This window comes from Chlorocebus sabaeus, chromosome 27 (assembly GCF_047675955.1).
Source record: "Chlorocebus sabaeus isolate Y175 chromosome 27, mChlSab1.0.hap1, whole genome shotgun sequence".
In the NCBI taxonomy this organism is placed as follows: domain Eukaryota; kingdom Metazoa; phylum Chordata; class Mammalia; order Primates; family Cercopithecidae; genus Chlorocebus; species Chlorocebus sabaeus.
The window spans coordinates 37,644,243-37,662,352 of record NC_132930.1 but is presented as its reverse complement, the minus strand read 5'-3'; the positions used below and the strand labels follow the sequence as shown (position 1 = coordinate 37,662,352).

The 18,110-nt window shown below is 39.0% G+C and overlaps 1 long non-coding RNA gene across 1 annotated transcript in view; it reads right to left on the bottom strand.

The window, feature by feature from the left end:
- Positions 1 to 18,110, bottom strand: part of LOC103246354 (uncharacterized) — a 61,906-nt gene that overhangs the window by 19,786 nt on the left and 24,010 nt on the right. The window contains exon 3 of the long non-coding RNA XR_012091605.1: positions 11,449 to 11,591. This is a non-coding gene — a long non-coding RNA (uncharacterized lncRNA). The remainder of the gene's footprint in view (positions 1 to 11,448; positions 11,592 to 18,110) is intronic.

Genomic DNA, 18,110 nt, shown 5'->3' with positions numbered 1-18,110 from the left:
ATCAAGCCTTGGAAGAAACTGCATCAACTAACGAGCAAAATAACCAGTTAATATCATAATGGCAGGATCAAGTTCACACATAACACTATTAACCTTAAATGTAAATGGACTAAATGCTCCAATTAAAAGACACAGACTGGCAAACTGGATAAAGAGTCAAGACCCATCAGTCTGCTGTATTCAGGAGACCCATCTAACATGCAGAGACATACATAGGCTCAAAATAAAGGGATGGAGGAAGATTTACCAAGCAAATGGAGAACAAAAAAAAGCAGGGGGTGCAATACTAGTCTCTGATAAAACAGACTTTAAACCATCAAAGATCAAAAGAGACAAAGAAGGCCATTACATAATGGTAAAGGGATCAATTCAACAGGAAGAGCTAACTATCCTAAATATATATGCACCCAATACAGGAGCACCCAGATTCATAAAGCAAGTCCTTAGAGACTTACAAAGAGACTTAGACTCCCATACAATAATAATGGGAGACTTCAACACTCTACTGTCAACCTTAGACAGATCAACGAGACAGAAAGTTAACAAGGATATCCAGGAATTAAACTCATCTCTGCAGCAAGCAGACCTAATAGACATCTATAGAACTCTCCACCCCAAATCAACAGAATATACATTCTTCTCAGCACCACATCGCACTTACTCCAAAATTGACCACATAATTGGAAGTAAAGCACTCCTCAGCAAATGTACAAGAACAGAAATTATAACAAACTGTCTCTCAGACCACAGTGCAATCAAACTAGAACTCAGGACTCAGAAACTCAATCAAAACCGCTCAACTACATGGAAACTGAACAACCTGCTCCTGAATGACTACTGGGTACATAACGAAATGAAGGCAGAAATAAAGATGTTCTTTGAAACCAATGAGAACAAAGATACAACATACCAGAATCTCTGGGACACATTTAAAGCAGTGTGTAGAGGGAAATTTATAGCACTAAATGCCCACAAGAGAAAGCAGGAAAGATCTAAAATTGACACCCTAACATCGCAATTAAAAGAACTAGAGAAGCAAGAGCAAACACATTCGAAAGCTAGCAGAAGGCAAGAAATAACTAAGATCAGAGCAGAACTGAAGGAGATAGAGACACAAAAAACCCTCCAAAAAATCAATGAATCCAGGAGTTGGTTTTTTGAAAAGATCAACAAAATTGACAGACCACTAGCAAGACTAATAAAGAAGAAAAGAGAGAAGAATCAAATTGACGCAATAAAAAATGATAAAGGGGATATCACCACCGACCCCACAGAAATACAAACTACCATCAGAGAATACTATAAACACCTCTACGCAAATAAACTGGAAAATCTAGAAGAAATGGATAATTTCCTGGACACTTACACTCTTCCAAGACTAAACCAGGAAGAAGTTGAATCCCTGAATAGACCAATAGCAGGCTCTGAAATTGAGGCAATAATTAATAGCCTACCAACCAAAAAAAGTCCAGGACCAGATGGATTCACAGCCGAATTCTACCAGAGGTACAAAGAGGAGCTGGTACCATTCCTTCTGAAACTATTCCAATCAATAGAAAAAGAGGGAATCCTCCCTAACTCATTTTATGAGGCCAACATCATCCTGATACCAAAGCCTGGCAGAGACACAACAAAAAAAGAGAATTTTAGACCAATATCCCTGATGAACATCGATGCAAAAATCCTCAATAAAATACTGGCAAACCAGATTCAGCAACACATCAAAAAGCTTATCCACCATGATCAAGTGGGCTTCATCCCTGGGATGCAAGGCTGGTTCAACATTTGTAAATCAATTAACATAATCCAGCATATAAACAGAACCAAGGACAAGAACCACATGATTATCTCAATAGATGCAGAAAAGGCTTTTGACAAAATTCAACAGCCCTTCATGCTAAAAACGCTGAAGAAATTCGGTATTGATGGAACGTACCTCAAAATAATAAGAGCTATTTATGACAAACCCACAGCCAATATCATACTGAATGGGCAAAAACTGGAAAAATTCCCTTTGAAAACTGGCATAAGACAGGGATGCCCTCTCTCACCACTCCTATTCAACATAGTGTTGGAAGTTCTGGCTAGGGCAATCAGGCAAGAGAAAGAAATCAAGGGGATTCAGTTAGGAAAAGAAGAAGTCAAATTGTCCCTCTTTGCAGATGACATGATTGTATATTTAGAAAACCCCATCGTCTCAGCCCAAAATCTCCTTAAGCTGATAAGCAACTTCAGCAAAGTCTCAGGATACAAAATTAATGTGCAAAAATCACAAGCATTCTTATACACCAGTAACAGACAAACAGAGAGCCAAATCAGGAATGAACTTCCATTCACAATTGCTTCAAAGAGAATAAAATACCTAGGAATCCAACTTACAAGGGATGTAAAGGACCTCTTCAAGGAGAACTACAAACCACTGCTCAGTGAAATAAAAGAGGACACAAACAAATGGAAGAACATACCATGCTCATGGATAGGAAGAATCAATATCGTGAAAATGGCCATACTGCCCAAGGTCATTTATAGATTCAATGCCATCCCCATCAAGCTACCAATGAGTTTCTTCACAGAATTGGAAAAAACTGCTTTAAAGTTCATATGGAACCAAAAAAGAGCCTGCATCTCCAAGACAATCCTAAGTCAAAAGAACAAAGCTGGAGGCATCACGCTACCTGACTTCAAACTATACTACAAGGCTACAGTAACCAAAACAGCATGGTACTGGTACCAAAACAGAGATATAGACCAATGGAACAGAACAGAGTCCTCAGAAATGACACCACACATCTACAGCCATCTGATCTTTGACAAACCTGAGAGAAACAAGAAATGGGGAAAGGATTCCCTATTTAATAAATGGTGCTGGGAAAACTGGCTAGCCATAAGTAGAAAGCTGAAACTGCATCCTTTCCTTACTCCTTATACGAAAATTAATTCAAGATGGATTAGAGACTTAAATGTTAGACCTAATACCATAAAAATCCTAGAGGAAAACCTAGGTAGTACCATTCAGGACATAGGCATGGGCAAAGACTTCATGTCTAAAACACCAAAAGCAACGGCAGCAAAAGCCAAAATTGACAAATGGGATCTCATTAAACTAAAGAGCTTCTGCACAGCAAAAGAAACTACCATCAGAGTGAACAGGCAACCTACAGAATGGGAGAAAATTTTTGCAATCTACGCATCTGACAAAGGGCTAATATCCAGAACCTACAAAGAACTCAAACAAATTTACAAGAAAAAAACAAACAACCCCATCAAAAAGTGGGCAAAGGATATGAACAGACATTTCTCAAAAGAAGACATTCATGCAGCCAACAGACACATGAAAAAATGTTCATCATCACTGGCCATCAGAGAAATGCAAATCAAAACCACAATGAGATACCATCTCACACCAGTTAGAATGGCAATCATTAAAAAGTCAGGAAACAACAGGTGCTGGAGAGGATGTGGAGAAATAGGAACACTTTTACACTGTTGGTGGGATTGTAAACTAGTTCAACCATTATGGAAAACAGTATGGCGATTCCTCAAGGATCTAGAACTAGATGTACCATATGACCCAGCCATCCCATTACTGGGTATATATCCAAAGGATTATAAATCATGCTGCTATAAAGACACATGCACACGTATGTTTATTGCGGCACTATTCACAATAGTAAAGACTTGGAATCAACCCAAATGTCCATCAGTGACAGACTGGATTAAGAAAATGTGGCACATATACACCATGGAATACTATGCAGCCATAAAAAAGGATGAGTTTGTGTCCTTTGTAGGGACATGGATGCAGCTGGAAACCATCATTCTTAGCAAACTATCACAGGAACAGAAAACCAAACACCGCATGTTCTCACTCATAGGTGGGAACTGAACAATGAGATCACTTGGACTCGGGAAGGGGAACATCACACACCGGGGCCTATCGTGGGGAGGGGGGAGGGGGGAGGGATTGCACTGGGAGTTATACCTGATGTAAATGACGAGTTGATGGGTGCTGACGAGTTGATGGGTGCAGCACACCAACATGGCACAAGTATACATATGTAACAAACCTGCACGTTATGCACATGTACCCTAGAACTCAAAGTATAATAATAATTAAAAAAAAAAAGTAAAAAAAAAAAAAAAAAAAGAAAAAGAAAAATCAGCTTAAACAGCTCTGATTGCCTTTTAAAAGAATGTAAATTTATAATAGTCATGAAATTGTCAAAATACACCCTCCTTTATACAGTGTCCTATACCTACTGTAAGACAAGTTTCTTACCACTTGGTTTGAAATCTCCCAGCTTGCAATCTGTACTGTCTCTTACTGAACAACAATAAATTTCAAAATTTTAAAAATTTGAAAAAAAATAAAATAAAATAAAAAATAAAAAATAAAAACACATGGAGAGATTATGAAGCAGGAATTGTATATTTTTAAAGATAAATTAGTATTCTTAAGGAAAGATTTTTAAGTTTGAAGTAGGCCACATCTAGCTATGCTGCCCAGATTCTCATGGGAACAGAGGGCCTAAAAATTATCAGCACTTTGAGTGGCATAATGTGTGTGAAAGGGGATTGATATGGTTTTGCTGTGTCTCCACTCAAATCTCATCTTGAATTGTAGCTCGCATAATTCCCACGTGTTGTGGTGGGAGATAACTGAATCATGGGTGTGATTTCCCCCATACTGTTCTCATGGTAGTGAGTAAGTCTCACGAGATCAGATGGTTTTATAAGGGGAAACCCCTTTCACTTGGATCTCATTCTCTCTCTTGTCTGCTGCCATGTAAGACGTGTTTTTTACCTTCTGCCATGATTGTGAGGCCTCCCCAGTCACGTGGAACTGTGAGTCCATTAAATCTCTTTTTCTTTATAAATTACCCAGTCTTGGGTATGTCTTTATCAGCAGCATGAGAATACAGGGATGAAAAATGCAAAGCATCATATACAGGTGTAACCTAGAGGCTGAAGTCAGGTCATACTCTCTCTCAACACTATCCCCAGTCCCTCCTAACTTGGCTCTTCGAGAATTCACCCTCCAAAACTGAAGTTCTTTAACTCAGCACATAGCATGATGAGGAAATAATGGGCCATGCTTCAGGACCACAAGATAGTCTACTTGGCTGGAACTCAATGCATTTCTGAACATTTTCTCATCTTAATATGGGGAACTTTTCTCTTATGAGTCATAATAGTACTAAAATTATATTGGAAGATCCCTTACTCCTTAGAAATACATATTGGGATATTTAGGAGTGAAATCTCACAACAACCATACTTCGAAATAATTTATCAGGGGAAAAAATGAACGTAGAAAATTGAGCATTACTGCTAATCTAGATGAGGAAAACATGGGTGCTTATTATGCCATTTCAAGTTTTCCATATGTTTGAAAATTGTCATGCTAAAATTGAAAACATCATAAAAATGGCATACTAATCTGGTAAGATTATTGATAGAATTAAATGAGATACTTATCACACGCTCATAGTAGGTGTTTATTAACATTATGTTTAATGTTTTATTTAATATTTATTTTTATTAATTATATATTATTTTATATTAATATTAATGCCACAGCTCATGAGCTTACACATGGGCACACACTCAGCACCTTCTCCTTTCAAAATGTACAGAAACTCTTCCTTTTGGACAATATGATAAATCATGTAACTTAATCCTGTTTCAAAAGATTGTATGTAGATCCCCTTGGGCATAAGGCCTGATGGCATTGGTGACACTAGTTCATACATGTATTCTATTGTTCATTTCTTTCTGGAAAGATGGATAAGGCAGAGATGACAGTTGTACCTTTGAGGTTAGGCAGATGTGGGTGCACCCCTTAATTCCACACATATTAATAGCATGAGCTTCAAAAACGTACTGGCTTCATGGAGCATTAGTGTTTTCAGCAACACAACAGGATCATTATGCTATCCAAGGAACCGCCCTGGAGGTTATGTAAGAGCTCATGTACAAATGGGCTAATATGTTCCACACATAGTAGGTGTGAACGATATTAACTGCCTCTCATCCCCTCTTAGAGACCCAAAGAATGAGCAAAGGCCTTTTTGGGGTAGCTTCTTAAAAAGTTTGGCACTGAGTAATCACTGTACCCATCAATCTTTGGTTAGCATCAATCATTTGCACCTTAATCATTTAAGGAGAAAATGGGAAATGACAAGAAAAGTTTATTGAAACAAGCCACTTTTAGACATGTCCTGGAAGCAAGAGAAATTCAAAAGAAAATCAATATTTAGCATGATGGGTAGTACAAGTCTTGGGGTCCTCATTTTACAGTTAAAGAAACTGAGTCATCAACTGGCCAGAAAGTGGGAAAGTAAGGCCAAACCCTAGGCAGTGGGAGTAGATCCAAGCAGTCTGCGTTTTCCAGACACAGGAAGAACAGGCAGGACAAAAGAAAAGTGGATCTTTTTCTCATTCCTTCAGCATAGAAGTGGCAAAGCCACAGCAAGGAAAAGCATTCCAACCATGCAGTTGCAAACAGGGATGATATTGTGAATGCATGGAGCAGCCGATTAATTGGGACAGGAGATCAAGTATCAACAGTCCTTTGAAGATCTGGAGCAGAGCAGTGAGGCCCCCTGGGATTTGTGAAGCTCTGAAGCAGGCTGGCAATAAATAAGACCAGGCCTGAGGACTGGAGTTCCCAGAGATGCCCCTTCTCTGAGAGGGACAGTTGATTTTTTATTGCTAGCCTGTGGGGTAGAAGATTCCCATATATAGCCCCAGGAGATGGAGGTGGGGAGAATGTACTTCTGGGAGGCTCAAGTCACATTCCAGGTCTGCTTTCCACAGAGGAAAGATGTTTCTGACAGGTGTGTGTTCCTGCTGCCCCACTGTGTGTGCTGAGCACAGGGAGGCTCCCAGGCACCACAGGTGAGCCTTCTACTAGACTATCAGAAAGAGTCAACAATGAGCCAAAGACATATCCTTAGCTGCAAAACCTGGAGGTGAGTGCAGAGAAGTGAGCACAGAACTTCCAGCCCCCATGTCAGACCCTCAGAGAGGCACCCACACATTTCTTTATTCACCCATCCTTGCAGCAAATACCCACTGAGCATTACTGCATAACAGACACCAGGCTAGGTGCCAAGGGATTTGAACACTGCAGCTGATCCTCACTCAGTCATTTGTTCATCCACTCATTCATTCATTCTGCAGGCATTACTGAGCACTGCTCCACACTACTTTCTGAAGTTGTAACAATCAGCAAGACAGATCTTATTCCTGACCTCATGGGTTGACAGTCTAATGACTCTCTGGGGCATTCTGGGGGTCAATGGACCTCAACTTAAAGCCCTTGAACAAGTAGCTTGGCCTCTCACAACCTGTGTTTCTTAACCTATAAAATGGGCATTATCCTACCTCTTTACTTATAAAATAGGCATTATCTCACCACAGGGATTCTGTGAGGTTCAGAAATAAAAGATGTGAATGCATGGGATAAGCCCCATTCCAAGACTCACAGTTGGTGATGACTGTTCTTGGGACATGGGGGAAAGGCTTGTAAAATCCCCCTGAGCTATTTACCTACAGACAAAGAAGGCACCAAAAAGCTGTATCAAGTTACCTACTCATAAATGTAGGATGGGGAATTTCATAAAGAGACCACTGTGCATGCAGTGACTTATTGAGTGTAGAAGACGGTTGGGGCCCGGCAGAAATAATTTCCAATTACATTTGAACAGCATTAGGGGGTTTACAAAGGCGTTTTTGTAAACTGTAGAGCACCTCAACAAGAGTTGGCCTTGCTCAGGTGTGATTCTGTTGGGGCAGAAGCTGCTTACCTGGTTTGCCCACTCTGGAGGCAACAAAACAACTCCAGTAGCCAGAGAAGATCTTTATACCTGATAGAAGTTGTTAAGAATAAATAAATCCATGGAAAACAGAACTCTATACAGGTCTCTACACATGTAATGTAAAACAATGTCTACACTACAAAAATCCATAGTTCTTGGGCTTTTTCATGCCACCATGCTGCTACAAACACACACATGCCCATGAGTAATACTCCTTTGCATGTAGTAATTTTCAGCTAGTTGAGATAAGGGAAAAGGAGGTGGGGAGAGGGATGACACAGGGGGGAAATTCACTAAAATCTATCAGGGTTGGGGAAGCAGAAGTCACTTGATAAAGTCTTCTTGGAAGCTGCAACACTTACCGCCGACCACTACAGCAATTTGGGAATCATTGCAGTACAGAGGACCTTTGACGTTAGCCCTGCCTCTCTGATCACAGCTTGTTCAGTGCCTGAACCTTTTTGCTACCCTAATACTATATCAGTCTCAAGTCCTCTCAATGTCCCATCATAATCTGTTTTTAACCCAGTCTGCATAGGAACAGACATTTGATATAGAAACAGACCCTGCGACTGAAGTGCCTAATTGATGAGAATTCTGTCTCTTTGTCTGAAATTGCTTAGTTTTATTGTGTGTTTGTTTGTTTGGGATTTTTTAAAATGTATTTTTATAGTACTTACTGTTGCTTTCCTAATATAATAGCTGTAGCATAGCTCCTTATAATGACAAAACTCAGAGACACCCACCATCCTCCAGTAGACACTCCACAAAGATGCCTGCTGCAGTTATCAGCAACCTGAGGGTGACATCTCACTATTCATCCCTGTGGTGCAGCAGCAGGAGGCATAATATGGATTTCCTCATTTTCAGCACCAGCAGAAAATTCCACCCAACTGTACATACATCCACAATTCTGTATTATTTCCAGTACCGAAAAAAGAGAGAGATAAAGACATGTTTGTTCCCTGCCTAAGGCAGGCTGTGACTTTCTTGTTGACCTTTTTCCCACTCATGTGTGGGCCATTTTTAGCCCACTCATGTACCCATCCATAGCTGATACCACAACAGAACCTCAAGAAAACACTATGTGGTGACCAAGAGACACAGAGTCATCCCAGTTAAAAAGAAACAAAATTGATCTTATCCTTCCATGTCATCTAGTTCCAAGCGTACCGAGAGCCTCTAGTCAATACTTAGCTTCTGTCAGCAAGCCTCCCTGACCCTCAGTGTCTTCATCTTTATATAACCCAGATGCTCACTGTCTCTTCATCCACACATGCTGTTTCTGCTTTGACTTTGGCAACAACTTGATGAAGAAATCGGCTTCTGTGCCAGACTCCACAAGAAATTCAGTAACAGCTGGAAATTCATGGCTTTGCAAAGAACTTATCCAAAGATTGGTAGAGCCCTGGGAAGGAGGTCAGATCATGCAAACATTCCACTAAATAATCCATACTGTCCAAGGGTTCCTTTAAGGGTTATCTCTCTCAGCTTTTTCCCTCCTCCATACAGCCTCAGTGGACTCTCTCCACACCCAGGCACCTGCCTCCCACACCACCTTCTACCTGGAGAAGATGGTAACCTGTTCCATTTGTCCTCAGAGCATGTCTTCTCCAGCCACCCTTCCCAGGACTTACTTAAATGTTTCTCCGAACAAAGACAGTCCATCCTAGAAGGTGGAGTTGTGGATACAAGTCTTTCCTCTACCACAAGAAGAACGGAAAGAGTAATAACATATTCCTCCCCATCCTAGGTTATAATAGAGGACTATGTGAGGGAGGGGGTATAAACAGTCCTTGCACAATGTAAAGTAGTAATCAAATATAAAATATTATGGGCCAGACGCGGTAGCTCACGCCTGTAATCCCAGCACTTTGGGAGGCCGAGGCGGGCGGATCACAAGGTCAGGAGATTGAGACCATCCTGGCTAACACGGTGAAACCCTGTCTCTACAAAAAATACAAAAATTAGCCAGGCGTGTTGGCGGGCGCCTGTAGTCCCAGGTACTCAGAAGGCTGAGGCAGGAGAATGGCCTGAACCAGGAGGCGGAGCTTGCAGTGAGCCGAGATGGCGCCACTGCACTCCAGCCTGGGCGACAGAGCGAGAATCCGTCTCAAAAATAAATAAATAAATAAATAAATAAATAAATAAAAATATTATGATGGTGGTAGTAGCTGTAATGTAATATTAGGAATAGAAGGACCAGTCCACTGTTTTTCATACATTTTTGGCCACAATGAACAATAAGAAATCTATTCTGGCACTTGTACACACTATACACAAACATACATGCATGAAACAGTTTTCACAAAGCAATCCCTACCTTGCTATGTGTAGTTGACTTTAATTTTTTATTCTACTACCTTCTGTTGCATTTCAAATGCTAGTTATGGCCTACAAAATTCATTTCACAACCGGCCAATGAGTCACACGCCTTGCTTAGAAGAAACCTGAAGAAGTCCCACTCTCATTCCTTTTTTTTCTGAGACTGAGTCTCACTCTGTTGCCAGGCTGGAGTGCAGTGGTGTGATCTCAGCTCACGGCAACCTCTGCCTCCTGGGTTCAAGCAATTCTCCCGCCTCAGTCTCCCGAGTAGCTGGGACTACAGGCGGCCACCACCACACCTGGGTAATTTTTGTATTTTTTAGTAGAGACGGGGTTTCACCATGTTGGCCAGGCTGGTCTTGAAATCCTGACCTCGTGATCCACCCACCTCGGCCTCCCAAAGTGCTGGGATTACAGGCGTGAGCCACCGTGCCCAGCCCCTACTCTCATTCTTTAAAGATGGAGAAGTTGCAGTTCATGCATTTTTTTAAAGCAAACATTTACTGACAATCTACTCACAAACACGCTGTGTTGAACTGGGGGAATGAAGAGATAATTGCTGCCCTTGAGGGCATCATAGTCTAGTAAGGGTGAAGAGGCAAAGCTGGATAATAACCTGATCAAGTTTATACTATACCAGGGAAAGAACTAAAATTAATACTAATACTACCCATCTTTTTAAATTATATGTCTATAGTTTTTAAAAATAGCAAAACTCCTCTTTTAACTGTATTCTTACTATTTTTTATTTTTAATTAACATATAAAAACTTGGATATATTTATGGTATACAACTTGATGTTTTGACATATGTATATAATGTGGAATATTTTATCAGTTGAATTAACAGCTCCATCACCTCATGTATTGACCAGTTTTTATGATGAAAACATTTAAAATCCACTCTCCTAGCAATTTTCAATTGTATAACACATGATTATTAACTGTAGTCACCATGCTGTAAAATAGATCTCCAGTCTAACTGAAACTTCCTACGCTTTGGCCAACATCTCCCCACAGTTGAGGGAAAAAAAAAAAAACAACATTTTTATAAATGTTCATGACTTTGGCTCTGTGAATGTAAATCTGCTAGAGGTGGAAGACAAACCTGAGTAGCATAAGACAGAATGTCTGGACTTTAGGAGCCAAAGAATACAAATTCCTAGTTTTTTATAGCGTTTTATAGCTTAAAATACTCTTCCATATAACAGTGTTTGTTTTATTTCAGTTTTCACAACAATCCCATTGTATTGCTATTCCCATTTTATGGATAGGAAGCTGAAGCTCAGACAGTGACTCACCCGACGTCACTCAGCCAGTGAGTGCAAGAATAATAAATCCTTCATGGATTATAATGGGAAATAGGAGGCAGCGGAGTTAGGTCCGTTTTACAGGAGGCCTGGGTTTCTCTTGATGCAATAGATATAAAATGCTTCAATCCTTCCTAAAAATCAATAAACTTAAAATTATTATAAAGATCACCTCGACGTGTCAATATATCATAAATGGTCCCCATAAACTCTGGTTTATCACCCCTTTCCTAGCACGGACTTTTAGTCTGGGGGTAGATGTCAGGAAGCAGGACTCCAAGACCACTCCCAGCTTCAAGTCTCAAAGTAAGAGACCTACAATGTAAACTAAAAGTTCATTTCTCCCCCGGCCAACCATGGCACTGACTCATATTCTCCACTCCCATAGTGGCTTTCCTTCTCCAAGCTGTTTATTTATTTTCAGGAATTCTCACAAGGCTAATGGCAAAAAAACTGACATTTGTCTAAAAGAGCTCAGACTGAGAAAAAATGCAAAGCCCCTGAAGGGACAGTTGTGTGAACTTGAGAGAGGGGTTTTAAACCCCAGTGGCAAATCAGAGCAAGGGGTCATTGTTAGAATCAGACAGGAGACAAGTTTGACTACAGTTGATCTATGCAAGGCCTAGAATATACTTGTAGAAAAAAATGTAAATAAACAGAGAATATATAGTACTTCTATTTGTTGGCCTTACAGAATAATTTTCTTTCTAAATTCCTTTGTCATTAACACACACACCAACACACATATTTACACACAAACAGTACAAATAGAATTTGAAGTGGACTTTATTAAGAATAGTTTATATGTTTAAAAAGGCCATCTCAAGTCCAATAACTTGTAAATTGCTTTCTTTGTGGAAGTAGCTCCAATAGTTATTTATAATATTAAATGCAAGGTTATAATCGTGTTTTAAATGCCAAATATTTTCAGTACAGGATGGAAAAGAAGACTGAAAAGGCAGGCAAATGTCAAATCAAAAAAAGTTTTATGTGGCACATTACGGAAATTATCTTGTAGAAAATAAGCAGTCATTGAATAATTGTAAGCAGTGCTACGTGCATGACACTACTTGCATTATGAAAGATTACCCTTGCAGCAGAGGGAGGATGTGCTGGAAGAGGGTAAGACTAGGAAAAACTTGGGCATTTGGGCAGATATTGTAATATTCCAACAGTAAATGTCAATTGTCCTGAGGAGGTGAGGAGAGAGAAACCTTCATGGGTCTCCTTATGTGTCTACAAGTCTTGTAAATGAGGCTTTGATTGCTCTCTATTCCAGACCATCTCTTCAAGGGTTTTTGTATATTGAACAGCATTGGGAGATAATAGATCGTGTCTCCTCCAGAAAAAAGGGAAGTTGTGCCTGCAACTGTGGAGGATAGCGGTATTATCTAACTCCTACCCTGCTCTCCAGCAAAGAGCAGGCATGTTTACGACCCATTATAAAAGACTTCGCTTCCCCAAACTCAGGGTGTCTCTCCTGCACTGCACCTCACTGTGTATGCAGGTGTCTTCTGGCTCTCTGTGCATTATCCTGTGGGAATCGGTGCTTGGGAAAATGACACAATAATGCTGACACTGGCAATTGGTTATACTGTGAACAATAAATTGTCCTTTGTCTTTGACTCCTGGGTCTTGAGTCTTCTACCAGCATCCATGAAACTGTGATGGTTTGTCTTGTTCACCTACAATTAGGAGGAAATTTCAGTCCCTTCACAGTCCTTGACACTGGGCTATAATTGCTACAGCCAGGAATGGATAGAAGGGAATGAAGAGGAAAGAAATTTAACTGGGTTTGGACAGTAAATAAAGAAAAATATTAAATTTGAAATAAATGCATTTTTCCTCTTTAATACTTCCCTCCTTCCCAAGGACATGTCTGTGAATCTACTCAATTCTTAGTTTTTTGTATTGCTAAAAGAAGTAGGAATGAGAGAGAAATCTGAGAGGTACATAAGGTTATGGAATTGATTTACATCAGAAAGAGTCCAGAGTAAACCATGAAACAACAAATGAGAAGGGGTAGTAAAAGATCTTGGGTTTGAGGATAGTTGCAAGCTGGGTTTGAAGAGAGGAAGTTTTTCAGGGAAAGGGGAAAAAGGAGCTCTTCAGGTATAGGATAGAAGAAGAAAGACATGTAGCTATAGATAAAAATAAAAACAGAGAAAGGTAAAAATGAGAAAAGCAGATTTCAAAGTTTGCTGTGCATTATGCGTGGAATATTTTGGGGGGATTATTTAGAAGATTCAGTAATAGTTTAAAATGTTTTCATTTTTATTTGTTCTGCTTTTTTTCATTTGTTTGTTTCCAGATTGCTGTTTATTTCTCTATGTTTACAATTAAAGGCTCACCTTGAGACAAGAGCTAAACTGATGAGACAGTGATTGAGTAGCTGAGCCAAATTTTTTTAAAGGAGGAATCTGTTATAGCACTCAGGTTTCTATCTTAAATATATGATTTTATAGGGTGCCATTTACCACACTAGATTATACAGGTGGAGGAGCAGGTTTGAGGTGAATGTTATAGGGAATGATCTTGAACTTGTTGAAGTGGGCATGCCTAACGAACATGCAAGTAGAGTAGCCTGAGCTGGAGTCAGTAGCAATGATAAAGCACTGGCAGCAGTGGAATTGGGTGAAAGATTGTTGCCAAGGGTGGATCTCTGGATCATTTAACAGAGACTGAGAAAGGCCAGGGAGGTAGAAGAAAACTGGGAGAAATGGTATCATGAAAGCTAAAAGAAGACTGCATGTCAAGAAAGAGGATCAAACACCGCAGTAGGATCCAGGAAGACAAAGACTGAGATTGTTCCAATACTTGCCAATCAAGATGACAGTGAAGTAATATTTAAACACTCATTCTTATCTAAAAAATAAAAATAGCAATAGGAGATATAAAAGATATTTTTAAAAATTTATTTTAGACTCAGGGTGTACCTCTATGGGTTTGTTATTTGGATATATTGCATAATACTGGGGTTGAGGCTGCTATCGAACCTATCACCCAAATAGTGAACATAGTACTCAATAGGTGGTTTTTCAATCCTTGCCTCCTTTTCTCCTCCCTCTCTGTTGGATTCCCCAGTGTCTATTGTTTTCATCTTTATTACCATGTGAACCCATTGTTTAGCTCCCACTTACAAGTGAGAACACACAGTATTTGATCTTCTGTTTCTGCATTAGTTCACTCAGGATAATGGCCTCCAGCTGCACCCATGTTGCTGCAAAGAACACAATTTCATTTTTCTTATGACTGTATACTATTCCAGGGAGTATAGGTACCATGTTTTCTTTATCCAATCCACCATTTTGGGGCACCTAGGTTGAATACATGACTTTGCTATCATGTTACAATAAATACATGCGTGTAGGTGCCTTTCTGATAGAATGGCTTATTTTCCTTTCAGTAGATAACCAGTAATGAGATGCTGGGTCAAATGGTAGTTATACTTTAAGTTCTTTGAAAAATCTCCAAATTATTTTCCACAGGGTTTGAACTAATTTACATTTCCACCAAAAGTGTATAAGCATTCCCTTTTCTCCATATTCTCACCAACATTTATTGTTTTGTGAGATTTTAGTGATAGCCATTCTGACTAGTGTGAGATGATATCTCATTTGATCTTAATTTACATTTCTCTCATCATTTGTAATGCTGAGCATTTATTCATATGTTTGTGGGCCACTTGTATGTCTTCTTTTGAGAAGTGTCTATTCATGCCCTTTGCCCATTTTTCAATGGGGCTATTTGTTTTTCTCTTGTTGAGTCGTTTATGTTCTTTATAGATTCTAGATATTAGTTATTTGTTGGATGTATAGTTTGCAAATAATTTCTCCCATTATGTAGGATGTCTGTTTACTCTCTCGATGGCTTCCTTTGCTGTGGAGAAGCTCTTTAACTTAATTAGGCTCCAACTGTCTTTTTGTTTTTGTTTTTGTTGATTTCATTTTTGAGGTCTTGGTTATAAATTATTTGCCTAGCCTGGTGTTCAGAAGAATTATTCCTAGGTTTTCTTTGAGGACTTTTATAGTTTGAGGTCTTACCTTTGAGTCTTTAATCCATTTTGAGTTAATATTTGTGTATTGTGAGAGGTAGTGGTCTAGTTTTTTTCTTCTGCGTATGACTCACTAGTTATTCCAGCACCATTCATTGAATAGTGTCCTTACCTCATTGTTTATTTTTGTCAACTTTGCCAAACATCAGTTGGTTGCAGATGTGTCTTTGTTTCTGGGTTCTCTAACCTATTCCATTGATATATATATATATGCAGTTACTATAGCCTTGAAGTATAGTTTGAAGTTGGGTAATGTGATACCTGTGGCTTTGGGTTTTTTTGTATTTTTTGTTTTGTTTTGTTTTGTTTCGTTTGTTTTTGTTTTTGTTTTGCTTAGGATTCCTTTGGCTATTCAGGCTCTTTGCTTTTATATAAATTTTAGAATTACTTTTTTTAATTCTATGAAAAATTACATTGGTAATTGGATAGGAATTGCATTAAAACTCAAGATTGCTCAGTGAAGTCTCAGGATACAAAATCAATGTGCAAAAATCACAAGCATTCCTATACACCAATACAAGATAAACAGAGAGCCAAATCATGAGTGAACTCCCATTCACAATTGCTACAAAGAGAATAAAATACCTAGGAATACAACTTACAAGGGATGTGAAGGGCCTTTTCAAGGAGAACTACAAACCACTGCTCAACGAAATAAGAGAGACACAAACAAATGGAAAAACATTCCATGCTCATTCATAGGAAGAATCAATATTGTGAAAATGGCCATACTGCCCAAAGTAATTTACAGATTCAATGCTATTCCCATCAAGCTATCATTGATTTTCTTCACAGAATTAGAAAAACCTATTTTAAAGTTCATATGGAACCAAAAAAGAGCCCATTTAGCCAAGACAATTCTAAGCAAAAAGAACAAAGCTGGAGGCATCACGCTACCTGACTTCAAACTATACTACAAGATTACAGTAACCAAAACAGCATGGTACTGGTACTAAAACAGATATATAGGCCAATGGAACAGAACAGAGGCCTCAGAAGTAACGCCACACATCTACAACGATCTGATCTTTGACAAAGCTGACAAAACCAAACAATGGGGAAAGGATTCCCTATTTAATAAATCATGTTGGGAAAACTGGCTAGCGATATGCAGAAAACTGAAACTGTGTCCCCTCCTTACACCTTATACAAAAATTAACTCAAGATGGAATAAAGATTTAAACATAAGACCTAAAACCATAAAAACCCTAGAAGAAAGCCTAGGCAATATCATTCAGCAAATAGGCATGGGCAAAGACTTCATGATGCAAACACCAAAAGCAATGGCAACAAAAGCCAAAATTAACAAATTGGATCTAATTACAGTAAAGAACTTCTGCACAGCAAAAGAAACCATCATGAGAATAAACAGGCAACCTTCAGAATGGGAGAAAATTTTTGTAATCTATCTATCTGACAAAGGATTAATATCCAGAATCTACAAGGAACAAGGAACCTAAACAAATTTACAAGAAAAAAACAAACAACCCCATCAAAAAGTGGGCAAAGGACATGAACAGACACTTCTCAAAAGAAGACATTTATGTGGCCAACAAATATATGAAAAAAAGCTCATCATCACTGGTCATTAGAGAAATGCAAATCAAAACCACAATGAGATACCATCTCATGCCAGTTAGAATAGTGATTGTTAAAGAGTCAGGAAATAACAGATGCTGGAGAGGATGTTGGAGACAAATTAGAATGCTTTTACACCGTTGGTGGGAGTGTAACTTAGTTCAATCATTGTGGAAGGCAGTGTGATGATTCCTCAGGGATCTAGAACCAGAAATACCATTTGACCCAGCAATCCCATTACTGGGTATATACCCAAAGGATTATAAATCATTTTACTATAAAGACACATGCACGCATATGTTTATTGCAGCACTGTTCACAATAGCAAAGACTTGGAACCAACCCGAATGCCCATCAATGATAGACTGGATAAAGAAAATGTGGCACATATAAACCAAGGAATACTACACAGCCATAAAAAAGAATGAGTTCTTATCCTTTGCAGGGACATGGATGAAGCTGGAAACCATCATTCTCAGCAAACTAACACAAGAACAGAAAACCAAACACTGCATGTTCTCACTCATAAATGGGAGTTGAACAATGAGAATACATGGGCACAGGGCGGAGAACATCACACACTGGGGCCTGTCAGGGGTGGGAGACTAGGGGAGAGATAGCATTAGGGATACCCAATGTAGATGACAGGTTGATGGGTGCAACAAACCACCATGGCATGTGTATACCAATGTAACAAACCTGCACATTCTGCACATGTATCCCAGAACTTAAAGTATTACAAAAAAAAAAAAAAAAAAAAAAAAACCTGAAGATTGCTTTGGGTTGTAAAGACATGTTAAAATTATTGATTCTTCTAATACATGATCATGAAATGTATTTCTATTTGTTAGTGTCATCACTGAGTTCTTTCATCAGTATTGTCAACAAAATAGCACACTGAATTCAGCAATACCTCAAAAAGATAATTCATCAAAATCAAATGGGCTTTATTCCTGGAATGCAAGGATGGTTCAACATATGAAAATCAATAAATGCAATTCACTACATAAACTGAAAACAA